The sequence below is a fragment of the Corvus moneduloides genome, chromosome 19, assembly GCF_009650955.1.
Source record: "Corvus moneduloides isolate bCorMon1 chromosome 19, bCorMon1.pri, whole genome shotgun sequence".
Taxonomy (NCBI): Eukaryota; Metazoa; Chordata; class Aves; order Passeriformes; family Corvidae; genus Corvus; species Corvus moneduloides.
The window spans coordinates 5,339,044-5,354,687 of record NC_045494.1 but is presented as its reverse complement, the minus strand read 5'-3'; the positions used below and the strand labels follow the sequence as shown (position 1 = coordinate 5,354,687).

The following is a 15,644-nucleotide window of genomic DNA, read 5'->3' as shown; positions in this document are numbered from 1 at the left end:
TTGATGCATACCTGTTTTAATTACCCAGGTGTGGAAAATAAAAAAATTATGCTTTGTTGGGAACATTTCAATGACTGCTGATGTCAACAAAAGGTAAGAGGCAGCACAAGCCCAGATGGTTGGCTGTAGGCTTTTCTTAGCCATCCAAACAGATTTACTCAAAACTCCTACAAACCAAGAATCCAGCACAAAGATGAAAACTCTGTTTTCTTGTGCAGCTCTTTATTAGCTAGTGTTGCAAGGCGTGGTTTTAAAACCGAGGCAATGCACAAGATTTGGGGAAATTATGAACTGCATTTCTGGTTTTCATGTTTCTCTGCTGGTCTGTGGTCCTGTGGGTGAGAATTTGATATGCAAGATGGCACTAAAATCAGCCCTGATCACATTGCAGCATCAGAGGCTGTAGTAAGGAGTCAGCCTTTGAGTTCCCAAAATTAACTTTTTACCAACACTGGGCTGAGCTGCAGCTTCAGAACCCATGAAGTCACAGCGGAAGCAGGGCCACTCCATAGTGGGACTACACAGGAGAGAAAGTGTGGGGTTTTCTCTTTTGCAAAGCTTATAACTTCTGATCTGCAATGTTCTTTAGTGAATTACTTGTTGTGATAGATGTCTGTGATGTCCTGCTGTGCAGTGTCTGTGGCTGTGTCCTAAGGGAGCAGCAGGGATGATGTGAGCCCACTGCACTTACCTCACAGAGGTTAGCCAGTTGTCTTCTGTGCCAGGGAAGACTTTTAATTTCATGATTATAAAGGAAGCTTGGAAACTTGGTATTTGGCAGTCTCAGAACTCCAGTGTTTGGCTCCCACCACAGTGGTGGTTCTCCAGGGTGCTCAAGATCAGCTTCTCCTGGATGAGCGGGAGGATGGAGCTCACCCTGTACCACCAGACCCTGCACCTGAGACAGGAGAGGATATCAAATGCTGCCTTCCATTGTGTCTCTTTCTGTACAGGGACTCTTCTCCAAGATTAGTGAGTGCTCTGCTGTGGGGTGGAGTTTGGCCTCTTTTATCTTTAGTATTGCCATGTCTTTATAAATCACCATCCCCTTGCTGCAGGAAGTTCCTTGCACTTAGACTAATTTTGTGAACACAGTCTGTATGACAGCTAATGGAGATGAAGCTCTAATGCCTCTCCAGCATTCTGAAGAGTATTTTTCCCTCAGCCTGCACCTGAACTGACAAACACTTCAGGGTTGTTCTGAGATCAGTAGATGGTATCTGCAGTAGCCCCTTACAGGAACAGCAATGCCAAGGGGACCTTACCAAATCTCCCTGATGAACAGTGCACCAACATGAAATTGCTGGACTTGGATTTTAGGGAACATGAACTGCTTCATGGCTCCAGAATCAGAGCTGACTGGTGGTATCTTTAAATACCTTTGGCATTTATTACTTTCTGCAATGGAAAGGGTAGTTACCAGCATTAAAATAACTGTCACATATTAGGGTCATGGAGAACAATCACATTAGAGAAGTAAGAGAGAGAGAAGCCAGAAAAGCCCAAGCTTAATCTGAAAAATCTCTCTGTAATGAGCTCCTGTTACTTCAGGGATGAATCCATGTGGAAGCACTGATGTTAGTGCAAGTTTTCACTAATAAACAAAATATTATTATTAATAATTGTGTGAATTACTGTACTTGAGCTGCCTTTGTTTTCTAGTGCTCAGTAATACCGGCTGCCAGGCTTTCCAAGGAGCCTGAGGGTTAAGTATTTGTCTTGGGGAAGCTTCCTGAGAGTAGTTGTCTAATAAACACTCTGAGCTGGAGGGTAAAACAAGTGATATATGCTGCAGTACAGCAGTATAATGAATTAGTTAAAAGCAAACAACCCCCAAAACAGTATATTGCCAGGGCAGGCCTGTGTCTGCCAGCCAATATTTCTGTGCCAGCTTTCCAAAGGAAACGCAGCCAAAAATAGGAGTGCTATAACTCATCATGAAGGAAGAAAGCTATTACAGAGTGGATGAAACAGCAGCAGTCTCTCAGTACTAACCCCAGATTATGAGGCTGATTCTCAGTCCTTTACGTGGTGTAGTAACTTATAAATAAGTGCAAACTATGTCACATGCTGAATCAGAGCACTCTCTTGCCTCTCTGCATAAGTGCAGAGCTGGGACAAGTGGTCAGGAAAGGCCTGGACTCGGTGCTTGTTTGGCTCTCAGGAATGCTGGCAGCTGTAATGGGAATATCTTCCCTGTGCTTACAGGTTTAGTGGGTGAAACAGCACTGGCACCATTCAAGTGACATAAGGAACACCTTTTTAAAGCATTTTATGCCACGGGAGATAAAGTTGTCTAAGGCAAAATAGGGCAGGTGTAAAGCCTGACTTCTGCAGTCTACTTTTTTGCCTGAGCCTGCAAGCCTGGCTGGCTCCCGTGTCAGAAAATTAAGGTGAAACAGGAGAGACACTGGTCAAACACAGCTGATTTTTAGTCACCAAAGCCAGATGTCCCCATTCGCTTTGTAACAGAGAAATGCCCTGTCATGCCCAACAACTAAAATAAGATTCATCAGCAAGATGAAATTCAACTTATTACACGCCTGAGTGGCCATTAGAAGAGGAGAAGGTGATGGTTGATTGCTGCTTGCAAGTGGGTGCTTAGCAAGGAAGAAATGCTGGTACTCCAAGAGTGGGCAATAATGACAAACATCTGCCTCATTTGCAGTTTCACAGACATGCAGGGCATGTCCTCTGACATCTGCACTCAGAGCCAGGCCGTTCTTTTCATCAAGCTCCTTTGCACCATCTGGATTAGTTGAGAAATAATTTTGCAAGGGAAAAAACAGTGGGGATCAGGGAGGATCATTACTCAGTTCTCTCCAGTGGATAATACCCATCTATGCTGGAAAGGTCACAAAAATTGAAGTATTAAGGGTCTGCTATGATGTGAGACACACAGCCAGGCTTCCTGGTCATCACTTGAAGTTTCACAGTCCTTGCTAGACCTACTGAAATTGAAAACTATTTACAGATATGTGGAAAAAAAGATTGCCTTGGGAATTTTGACTAGTAGTATAGTGGAGTTAAAATGAACTTAGATTGCTTTTCTTTTTCCGTTCATTCTTATTTTTTTCTGAGCCTTACACTCTCTTAGTCATGAAGACTGCTGTTGAGCATTGCACAGGTAACTGCTGCTTCAGAAGTGAACTGAGGCCTCAGCACAGACAGAGGGATTCCTTAATCCAGGGAGGCACCTGAAATAATCCCTTAAATATATATTTCAGGACCAAAATGTCAAAATTTCAGATGTTTCCCTTAAGTTTAGATTTCTTAAACCAACACACTGAACATCGTGTATTCTGCTTCTTCCACTGCTTTAAGCAGAAGTGGGTTTCAACAGCATAAAGGACTGACATTTTAATGACCCTGCTTTGAGTAGAGGTTGTCAAAATCCAGTCCTTTCTGCAGAGAAAATATAGAGCTCCTGTTCCCCATTATGCACTTTTAAGGGTATTTTCTATGTGATGCTACAGCAGAAATAAACAGATACCTGGTTCCTCCTGTGCTGTTGCAGAGAGCAGGTCACACACAGTGGCTGATCTGAATCAGGTGATTCCTGACTGCATAGGGCTGGGTTGTGTCTCTTGACTCACCCATCACATATTCAGTACAAAAACCAAGTCCATTGCCATTGTTTAGATACATCTGGCAGGTATTTTTGTCAAGAGGTCATGACTTTGACCTTCTGCTCCATAAACAGTGCTTTTAAAGCAAAAACAGAAATCCATTTGCCCTCCAATTTTCGCTTTGGTTTGCTTTGTTTTCCTACATTTATTCCTGTCTTCACCATTGTAATGGTTCTGTTCAAATTATCACTAACTAATTTACTTTTTGTGAGATAAGAATTAGGAGAAAGCAAAGCAGGCACAAACTTAAAAGAATATAATGTTTATTAACAGACCTAAAAGGAAGGAAAAAAAAAAAAATCATACCACACCTGCAGAACACTTCTCCTCCCCCCACCTCTCCCCTTTCTCCCACTGTAAAAAGACTACCCTTGAGATTTTTCAGTCTGTTTACCACTTCCATAATAACCTTGTTCAGTTCACTTAGGGAGAGGAGTCTCTCTTGCTCATGGTATGGAGACATCTCCACAAGAAGTTCTCTTCATGGCTTCACAACGAGACAGCCGCCCGGGTTGGTTCTCTGCTCGCATGTGAGAGTCCCTTCCCCCGACTTACAGCTTTCCCTACAACTGTTTTCGAGGGTTCAATCTTGAGCTATTGGGGTACCATTTTAAGGATGAGCTGTTCAGAAACAAAAGTTCTCTTCACCCATCTCTGGGAGCATCTTCATCTCTAGGAATAGAGGCCTTCCTCCTTCCCTGGGAGAAAAAGGGTCCTCATCATCTTCATCTCTAGGACTATCTCTGGGAGCATCTCTAGGAACAGAGGTCTTTTCCTTCCGATTTGGAGCAAAAGGGTCCTCATCACTTCCATCTCTCCCTGTTCAAACTTCTCATTAAATTACAGCTGCTTCAGCATTTGCTTATTCCAGCACAGGTGCTTTTGCTCACAAGTACAAGTTGAACGCTCCACCCCCCATGCTGTCGTGATATTACAACGGGTACTCTGATATATCATAGTCCATCACCACCATAGCTTTACAACAGAATTTCAGCTTTAAGCATCTCCTCTTCCTCCTCCCTCAGGTTTTCAGCTCTTCTTTCTTTACTTAATGTCTGCAGCACTTACAGCACTAAAAGGGTTAATCTCACCTGGGCCTTGCAGCTGGAATTTCGCTTATCGCTGTTGGTCACATGATCTTTTCCGGACAGCGGTGCAGCTTCAGCTGAATCTTCGGCCGCACCGGGGGTGTGGAGCTGGGCTGTGCCGTCTGCACAGAGCAGGACTGCGGGGGGCTGTGGGTGGAACAAGGCCCATCGGCTCCAGGATGGCCATGTACTGGCCCGGCCCTGGCCGAGCAGGTCCCAGCCCAGACCCGGCCCGGACCGAGCAGGGCCCAGGCTGGGCCCACTGAGGCCCACATGGGCCGGGCCCAGTTACCTGTCCCAAGACCAGAAGCAAGAGAGGGCTTCCCGGGGTTTGTCCGTTCTTAAATGTGGACCACAGAGGCAGTCAAAATTTTAAGTGGCTTAAATAATTGTCAATATTCAAACTAGCCAGTTGATAGGTTCTGTCAGGTCATGGAGGAAGCTGTAAGCACCTCTTTGCAAGAAATCACTTCCAGGGCTATGCTTGCTAACCCATGACAACCATGAACAAGCCTGAGAGCTGCAGGATGTGAATTTTAAGAATCCATGTTTTAATTTTCAACTTTCAAGGCAGGCTGCATTTCTCTGTACATCTTTCAGTGCTTCATCTCCGCCCAGGGTGGGAGCCGTTCACGAGGCACTGCTCTCCCCGCTCCCCAAGGGCATTAACTCATTGACAGCAGCATTGTAATTAGAGAAGGCTGAAAATCGCCCCCCTGGGCTGCCACCCTGTTAGGAAATATCCAGATGCTGTGTGTGGAAATGCCAACGGGGAGCTGCTTAGCCAAACCTGCAGAAATTGGCATAGTACTCTGTTGCTTTGGATCTTTGCTGTGATTCCATGTGAGGGTGAGCAAGGTTGGGAGACTGGAACAAGCTGCCAAATTCTTTCCACACCTCCTAAGCCAAAACTTAGTCTGAGGACTGGCCTGTGTTCCCAGCAGGGTACAAGCATAGAGAGTGCACCGTGCTCTTCACCACAGCAGACTGGGATCTGTCCTGCTCATAAGGGGCTGTGCCAGCACATCCCAGCCTAGCCGCTGGGATTCTGGTCCACTGTACTTAATTGAAATGCAAAATAGCATGATAGGGTTTTTAAATTTTGTTCCATGTCTGAGAATGATATGGGGAGAGCAGGAAGGATGATCCATACCCTGACAGTAAAAGAGTGGAGAAATGTTCTTAAGAACTATTCCCATGTATATTGTGGCATTAAACCTCCACCAGGGAGTGAGCAGAGCACCAAAGACAGGACTCTGTGGTTCCTCTCCTGCCACTGACTCCTTGCAGAGCCACGGGCCATTCAATTAAGTCTCTGTGCTATAAAGATCATCCCCACTCTGGATAGCAGGTGACTACAGCTGTAAATCCAAATGCAGCCGTTTCATTGTGATGCTGGTTGTCATCCAGGACACTGCAATGTGAAAGGTGCTGTGGCAGCTGTGATGTATTTTTACGCATATTTTGTCTGGCAAGCAGTAAGTTAGTCCTAAATTAATGGGAGAAACATGAGCAGAATTAGAAATTACAGTAGAGGTGGCACCAAACTTGGGCTAAAACCATGGGAGGTCTCAAGCTAGAACCACCCTGAAGGAGAAGGGATATGTCACACTGCCACTAAAGGAGTGTCACTTAAAGATGTGTACGTGATGAACCAAGAGATATGTACTGCTGTGCTGGAGAGTTAAATACCTGAAGTGTTTTCTAGCTAAGTACTTTCTTCAGGATCACAGCTAATTGACATGCCTGTTTTTAGATCTATGGCAACATCTTTTATATCTTCTATGACTCCTTTTAAATCCTAGGAATCCTTTATAGAGCCTTTCATGCAAACAGATATGGCCAGAGTGAGTTTATGCAATATGCTCTGAAATCCAGAAGAGAGATTTTCTATTTTCCTTTTTATGTTTGGGGTTTTTTCCTCTATCTGTATCCCTGCTGTTTAGCAAGAAACGGTAGAGTTTGTCACGTAAAATTAAACCTACTTTTACTTACCAGGCACTGAAACACCAGGGCATTCGGGTATTCTTAGCTAGGGTATTCTTAGCTGTGTTTGGAAATGCACCTAAGATACTAGGTAAACACTACAAATGAGATGTAAATGGAATCAGAGAAACAGCTGCCACCTCTTTTGCTAGCTGATTAATTTTTTTCTGAGTCACAACAATTACATTTCGGCATGGCACACCCATCTGCAGTAGTTGCCACTGCTGCTTGTTGATGGGCTGGGGGGGCATCTCCCCAGCAGTGAATTTCGATTAATCTCAGCCCGTTTAAAATGCCCTGCAACACTTCCCCTGTCCCCCCGGGAATCCCTCTGGCTGGATGTACCTGCTGCACTCGGGATCGCAACGAGATGAGACAGGGGTGGGCAGATATTTACAGACTGAAGTTCCTGCACCAAATTTCTCCCTATCTCCAGCTTATTTCCCAGCACCATGGGCTCTGCCATGCATTTTTGAGCTTCCACTGTCCTCTAGTGGTGCTTTGTTTGCAAAAGGAAGATGCTCAGAGGACTGGAGCACCTGTGGAGGCAGGATGAGCTGGGGATGTTCACCTGGAGAAGAGAAGGCTCCGGGGAGACTTTAGAGCCCTTCCAGTGCCTAAAAGTACTCCAAGAGAGCTGGAAAAGGACTTTGAACAAGAGATGGAGTGACAGGAAGGGGGGGAATGGTTTTAAATTGACAGGGGGCAGGGTTAGATGGGATATTGGGTAGAAATTCTTCCCTGTGAGGGTGGGGAGGCCCTGGCACAGGGTGCCCAGAGAAGCTGTGGCTGCCCCATCCCTGGAAGTGTCCAAGGCCAGGCTGGAGCAGCTTGGGATAGCAGAAGGTGTTCCAGTCTAGCAAATGTAAAGCTTGAATGTGTGTCTCTGCCTCTTCTCCAAACCTTCTCTCCTGTAGTGGTTCCCAAGCCATCACTTTGAATATCCATATGTGCACCCCCGTGCAGACACCAGCACATCCACCCTTCCTGCTTTCCCTTCATTTCAGCAGGAGCAGTTATTTGGTTTTTTGACCAGCCTTTATTTTTTGAATTAGCCTGGATGTCAGCAGTAATATTAAGATGAAATTTAATGGGTTTATTTTTTGCCTCACAAAGGGGCTGCCAATGTGTGGGAGGCAGCTGGGTATTCAGCTGAGAGCTTTGCAACTGGGGTGCACAGGAGGAGGGATTGTACTTAAGATGTTGTCTGCGTGTAGCTTGCAAAATGCTTTAGGGCATTAGTGGGAAAAGATGTTTGCAAATATAAAATATTAACCAGCCTTTGTTTTTAATAAACTTGATTACTCCAAGGGAACAAATAACATTTGTTATAATGTGACTGTTTGTCCTATTTCCTGAGTTCATTTTATGAGTATGTCTTATCCCTCACCTGTAATAGGAGACCAGCTGAATATTTTATAAAATCAGTATTTCGGTAATATTCATATTACTGTATCAGTATTCCTACAGATGGTGCAATATATAACAAAATGAATAATTCTCAGAAAGCTATTTATTCAAGAAATCTAAGCCCAAACTCCACAGAGACTCAGGTGCACACTTACCATTTCTCAGGGGAGTAATCGTATTGGATTCGATGTCAATATTTGCATGAGTGAATGTTAACAAGTTTAAGGCTTTTTTCTTCTCTGATGTCTATTTACATAATATAACAACCTTGAATTAATTGGATGACTGATTCTTTGAAAATCGTCTTTATTTCCTCCTTTGAGGTGCCTGTGGCTGAGCTGTGATTTGGGTTGGTTGGCTGTGATAGCTTAGCTGTGATCTTGCTGATTTGTAATGGGATAAACATACCAACACTTCTAATGAAAATTGTTGTGTGAGAGCGGCTTTTTGCATGGTTTTGGTTGGCTGGGTTTTGTTGTAAAAGCAGACATGGAGAGGAAGGTAAGCCAATCATTTGCCTTGTGTTGAACAAAGGATAAGGTGTTCTTTTCCCATCCTTTATCTGGCTTTCCCAGTGCACAGGCTCTGCCGTGGAGACATTCTCTCCCCATCTAGGCTTTGTATCCTACCTTAAGCCTTTATTATAGAACTTATCCTCTAGCAATAATGAATTTTTTATATTGGCTGTCTTTCTCTGAAATTCCTTTTCTTGAGTACTGGCAAGGAGTGAGATTCAGCAGTGTGACTGGAGGAGACTGGTTTAAGGATACAGTGATCCAAATGCTCATGGCAGTAAAAAAAAGCAGGAGGATATTGACATCATCTGACTTCCAGTACCTGAGGCTGCAGGTTTTTTAACTGCTTTAGGGTGCTCTAAACACAAACTGCTACTGAGCCATCACCTGCCCTGTACCAGTGCTGGCACCTGGGTGCTTGTGTGGGCAGTTCAGTCCAGCCCAGCCAGATGAAAAGCAATTAAAAATTAAAAATAAAATTAAAAAAAAAAAAAAGCCAAAGTAGAAGCACTGGTGTTGTCTTGCACCAGGCAAGAAAAGACACCCAAATCAAGTGTCCTAAATCCCTTTCTGAAATGGCCTGAAGGTCATAGTCAATGTAGGACCAAGACTCCCAACTTTGCATACTCGGAGTTGTATCCAGGTCTGAACTTGGTGAGTGAACTGAGCAAAGTGAAGGCTGTGCGGCCCCTGTTCACTGCCGGTGATGTACCTATTATAGTTAATGATCAAGATCCTGCACTTCAGAGAAAGAGCTTAATTTAGCTCCTCAGACTTATCATCTGGGAGGGCCAATCCTTCTTTATTGTGAAGAGGAGCCTGGAGAGTTTAACCTCAGCAGGCTGCAGCAGTCCTTTTGAACCCCCACTGTGTCTGCATTGCCTCAACTGATGATTAGTTTACTTTTTTGGGTGTCTTTCTACAGTGCACTCCCTATTTGTAATGGAAATTATGTCCTTGGGAACTGCAACAAGTTCTTGCAAGACTGAATACCAGGAATGCAATGGAGATACCCAGCCACAGCACATCAACAGGTACAAGAAAGGAAAAAAACAAGCTGTGCTACTCTGACCATGCTGTTTACCCTCCTGCACTGCTGTTTGCATGTGAATATGAGAGATATTTGTTATGCCCTTCAGCAAATATTGTTCTCGTCAATACTGACAGGTATATCACCTGTGGATTAACAGCACTCATCCTCTCTGGAATGATGTTTTCAGTTCTCACTGGAGAGCCTTCAAAAGGAAGTTCTTTTACCTCTGCAAGCAGCTTCTAAGAAGAGAAAAAGAGCACATGAGTTTTGATTTCAAACAAATTAATCTTTGGGTGTAAATCCACATTTCTGGAAAGGAATCTTGTCGTGAAAGTCCCCAGCTGTACTGCAGAAGCAGTGTCTCCTCTACGAAAATATAGATCTTTAAAATGTGCAATGGAATCTGACTCACTCGACGAGATGATGACCCCCAGGGGGGTGTCCCCCTGCACTAAGGATTGGTGTCTGTCTGAAGGGTCTATGGTATTTCTTACTTCAGCCTCCAAAATTGTCTTGAACACAAGAAGAAAAACACCCAGATATTTCAGTGTTAAATGCAGACCTGTGTTTTCAGTTTTCTTATTTGCACTTTTCATGCTGCATTTCAAGGAGAATTAAATATGAAATATATCTTGTTATTTAGCCAACACTTTAATGTGCCACCCTTAGCAGCAAAATACTGCTCAGGAGAGTGCTCACCTGCATGTGTGTGTGAACTTTCGTCCAATGTCTATAGATGGGGAGGTAGTTTAGGAGGAATAACAGTAATTTCCCTCACAGTTTCATTCCAGTGGTTTATTTCTCCAGCTTATGCCATAAGCTTCTTCAGGGGAATCTGAAGAGCCAGATTTATAAAGAGAATGGATAATTTCATTGCAAAAAGACAAAACTAGCATTATGCATGTTCAGTTAAGGGTAAACAAATCTCATGCTTCAGGGCACAAAATGGTTTCCTATTGGGCTCAGGAAAGATGTTTTTCTTCATGTAAAGCATTGTATGGTTGGCTAGACATATTGCTAAGAGGTTTATTTATTCTGTTGCCCTCTGAAGCATCAGTTTAGGAGGCTTCGTTTTAGGTTGTGCTAGAGGCAGAATGCCAGACGTTGTTATAATTTTACTTAGCATGGAGAGCCTGCTCTATAAACTTCCTCCTCCAGCAGACCTGTGGTGCCCTGCAGTGGAGTCCATCCAAAGCAGCCCAGGCTCTCCAACCACCTTACCCAGTATCAGTGGGACCAAATGAGGGTAGAGCTGCTACTTCCTTGTACTCAGAAAAAAACCAAGGTAGGATTCATCTAATTTCCATCCTATAATACTTATCTGCTGCTTCCATGGTGCAAGCAGTCACTGTAGAGATGTGATTCTCAGGATATGCTCTCAGGGCAGTGGAAATCAGCCACTCTCCGGAGTCTGCCTGCCAGTAAAACTGAAATACCCCACAAAAAAAACACATCCCAGGGAAGGAGCAAGCAACGTTGTGAGACAACCTTTCAGCTGAGGGCAGGGAGCCTCCCTGTCTGCATCCTGCCTGCTCTGTGCAGGGAAAGTGCCTGTGGCTGCTGCCCGAGAACACCTCCACACTGCCTGGATCCAGGCTCTGCCCATCCTCCCGTTCCAGCAGTAATTCAGCCTGTTACTTCAGCACAAAGAGCAGCAGACATGAAAGCAACTTTGAAAGTCCCCACAAGAACTGCCTTTGTATTTGATGCCTGGAGTCAGGTTCCCTTAAGGAAATGGAAAGAGAGAGAAATAAGTTCTAACAGCCTTGGTAGATTTTCTTATTAGTGGAAAGCCTATGTAATTTGGTAGAAACAGAAGGAATCCAAATCTGTGAATCCAGTGAAAGCCACAGGAACTTAGGTGTATGCATTTGGGAAATTCACTGACAGGAAAAAGAAGGCTTTCAGTTAAAACATTCCAATACACCATCTGAGCTCAAATTCAGTTAATGTGTTTGTCGTGCTTGTTTTGTAAAGCCACCTCTTCTCTCTGTGACTATATCTTGCATCTGTAAAATAAGGGTGACAACCACCACTTTTTCTCAATTTAGGATGCAAGCTGCTATGGCCTGGAGCAGGTGCTTTATACAGAGTTTAACACAATATTTAATATAAATAGTCACAGTGCTTTCCAGACAGAAATTATTTTATTGTGAATAAGGCTGAAACATTTTTTTCCCATTTGAAATGTCTGGGGTCGTCTTGTTGTCTGTCATTTCCTCCTCTCTCTAGCCTGACTTATGTTTTTGAAAGCTCTGACAGTTCCATGAGTTAATTGCAACCATCATACTGGGTGCATCTATTTTATAATGAATTAATCTGCTGGGTGAGGGGAGCTCTGTCTGTAGGTCACTGGCATTTTGTTTGGGTGACAGATGACAAGTCTGACAGGTGTGTGTGTCTCAGGGTCTGTAATGGTGAGGATCAGTCATGTCGAGTTGTAATTGCATCCTTTGAGATCAAGCCACCCTTCATAAGGGAGCCAGGGAGGTCTCTGCTCACTGGGATCTCATGGCTGTGGTTCTGCAGCTCAGCCAAGGCTCTCTCTGCTCTGCCAGCTCAGGGTACAGCTGTGTGACAGCTGGAGCAGGGGACACAGCTCTGAGCTTCTTCAGGTGAAAAACAAACTCAAGCTTCACTGCTGGTTTTCTGTGTACAAGCTGAGGTGGTGATGGGACATCACCCCTTGTAGCCTGGTGGAAAAAATTTCATTTTCCACATCTTCACTACCCCTACAGGAGTCTGCAGGAAGAGACCTGGTGTTTCTGGGCACTGGAGGAAGAAGAGATGAGGTCCTTTGGCATGAGGATGCTGCAGAATGTTTCCTCATGCAGATAATGTCTGGGAGATTTAAGACTGTTTCTAAATGTCTGCCTCATAATTATCCCCACATTCCATTTTGCTACACAGCAGAATTGGGGTGACTTGGAACTGGAAAAGATTTGATTTGAGAATGGGAAGTACAACTGCAGGTAACAGGATTTACATGCTATGAAGGGAGGTGGCCATGAAATAAGATCAACAGCTGCTTTACTGGGAGGCTGCTGGTGGCTGGAAGAGGCGCCTTGCTTGAAGGTTATATGGGTTACCTTTTTTATTTGAAACATATGTATATCCTCTGTTAGGCACTTCTGGTATCATAAAACTACTTTTTTTTTTTTTAAACAAGGTAAAAAGCTATAATTTCCTGAAATTCAAAACTTCTGAAGAGCAGCAGATTGCAATTTCAGGGGCACCTTGTCCTTAATAGAGACAAATACTGCATCTCCATTGGGAATTGCTCTTCAAATTAGAAATTCAAGCCTTAATCTCTCAATCAAACAGCACTAAATAAAAACAGCATTTAACTTTTGTTGTCACTCTTCCTTGAAATAGAAGATGAAAAGAAGAAACTGTGCTGTTGGAGCCTCCTCTAGAAATTCCACATTACTTTGTCAAAGCCTTTTAATGTTGTAACACAAGCTTCTGAATTGCAAATAGCTGGGCTTAGAAGTAATTAAAGAATTCCTACAATACTCCAACCATGTGCAAAAATGTTACTTTTGCACATGCTGCTGAGATAAGGAGGAAATTGGGGGGTAGAAGACAAGGTCATCCTTGGAGGAGTTTTATTATCCCTTGAGGCCAGAACTGGAACATCCTTCAGCACAGTGTGATATAATCACAAATAAAAAATAGTTCCTGTCCAGTGTGGACATTGCCATCCTCACTGACAACGGGACATGGGAGAATTCCAGTTGTCAGGTTATAGGTGGGAAAATGAGGCATGTGGCAAACTCCTGACAAGCGTCTGTAGCAAGAGTCATCCTTTCCTCATGGAATTTACCAGCACGTTAATCACAAGATCTGTTTTGTTGCTTCCGCTTGGGGCACAACTCTTCTGTAAAAAAATGGGTAATATGTAGCCTCCAGAAAATTGGCTTCCAGTATAGAGGATTAAAAGTGTCCATCAGTAGGTGTCTCTATGTAATTGATGTCTAGGAAAACCTTTTAATCACTTGTGGAAACCCATAAATTTACCTCATTTTTATCTCACCTTTCTCTTTGCTCCTAGGCTGGACTCCATAGCAAAACCTGCCAGTCAAAATTCCCACAGCAGCCGCTGTGAGCTCACTGGGGGTCAGGTTTTCCAAGCAGGCCCCTCTCATTTTGAGGCCACACGTTCTGCCTTTACTCATAGTCAGAGCTTAGTAGCTCCTGCTCAGGAAAACACAGTAATGTCTTCTCCACGGTGGTAGAATGAGGCCATAACTGCAGCAGATGTGCCCAGCAGGAAACAACTTCAGTGCATGGAAATAATCAGAAACATAGATGAGTAACAGCAGCCCTGGTTAGAGCTCTGCAGCTCCAGCTGCTGCCAAAGTTCCTGCAGCTTTGCCAGAGCAGAGTAAGTTAAATCAGCTCTGACTCGGAGTTTCTTTGTGCCATAAATCAGGGAGGCACTTGGAGACGTGCAGAAGCAAGGGCTGCTGTAAACTTGTCTGCCTTCAGCACAGCTTGGATAGACAAGAAGACTAACATTTTTTCCATTATTATGCAATGCTGTTCTGGATGTTTTTTGCACAGAATTGGTTCTGTATGCAGGAAAAATCAGCTCTGAGATGCAAATGTCTCCCAGTGTAAGAATTTACCTGAAGCAGGAGGGAAACCATTAGGTCAGGAACAAGCCTTGTCTTTTTCTTCTGCCAAATTTTGATGATAAAGGCTTCTTTCAGGAGATGTCAAACTAATTTGACTTCATTTTGCAAACATAAGGAGACTGCTCAGTGTGTGATAGGAGTTGTCTGGAAAATGCTGTTCCAGGAGGATTAGAAAGCATCGAGCAGCCGTGCCAGGTGGCACATTCAGGGGACATTTGCTGCCTGCTAATGTGGAGGGCTTGAGAAGTCCATCCCAGGCATGCAGACGTTTGCAGCTCAGCACTGGGCTCTGTGTGGAAAGCTTGGTTTCTTGTGAGTTTTGGTATTTTTTTCATGTTTCCCTTCAGTTTAAAAAACAATGAACAAAACAAATGGGTTTGAAATACTTATCATGGGATCAGCACTATAAGGAGCAGTACAGGCAGATTTTTAGTAATAAAAGGCTTTCACACAAAGAGTGTGACTGATGCCAGGTAAAATCCACTCTCCAGACTTCCAGTCAGGGACAGGGTGAGTTCCCCAAACCCATACATCCAATCAAAGTGGGGAACATGCAAATTTATTTACTTTTTTAAGATGTCTTCGTGGGTGAAGTCAAACCTCACTGTATTGCTGAGGTGAGAGTCCTTACCTTGGGTCCATCTTTAAGCTCCCTGGAGCAGGACTGGCCTCAGCAGGGACACAGCTTCTGAATTCCTCCTCCAACAAGTGTATTTATTGATTTCTTCTTTTCCTTAACATGATTTTAAAAGAGCCTTCAGGGAAGAAGCTGTTAAATTCTTCCCACTGAAGGAACTCTCTTCTAGTTTGTAACTACCCACAGTAAGAGCTGTTCCTTGTAAGCACAGAGAGCTTAAATTAGTGTGGTCTGGATCCTTCTGGGGTTCGCACATCATCAAAAGCATTTCTTCTGTGCTCTAATTCTTTTTCAGTGTCAGCACCCAGAAGAGATGGCATAGCTGCAGGCCATGTGATGGGCTCCGTGGGCAGACATAGAGCATCTTTTGTTTTGTTACTGGCAAGCAGAATGAAGTTGAGATTTGATTTCCAAAATGGAAAAGTTGATGGCTTGTCTGAAGATTTATGAAACAAAGCACTCCAAAGAAAAATTGAACGGCTCCTTTGGTCATTTCTTCCTGAGTGTTCATTCACTTGACTCTTGCTGTGGTAATCACCCTTGGAAGTGCTCTGTTACCTTCACAGTGTCTTCAGAAATCCTGGTGCTGCTCATGAGAGCCTTGAGGTGTTTTTGGGGAATGGGAGAGTTGTCCTTGTTTCCCCCCTGTGCCAGCAGCTGCCAAACAAACTTCACACAAAGAGCTTTTACAAGATCAGGAGGAATT

The 15,644-nt window shown here is 43.9% G+C and overlaps 1 long non-coding RNA gene across 1 annotated transcript; it reads right to left on the bottom strand.

Annotated features, from left to right (window-relative positions):
* Positions 1–5,203: 5,203 nt before the first annotated feature.
* LOC116453633 lies at positions 5,204–15,280 on the bottom strand. Its single transcript, XR_004243870.1, has 3 exons — positions 14,933–15,280; positions 9,805–9,900; positions 5,204–6,206 (listed from the first exon to the last, which is right to left on the bottom strand). It is a non-coding gene; the product is annotated as an uncharacterized LOC116453633 (long non-coding RNA).
* Between the last annotated feature and the right edge of the window lie 364 nt (positions 15,281–15,644).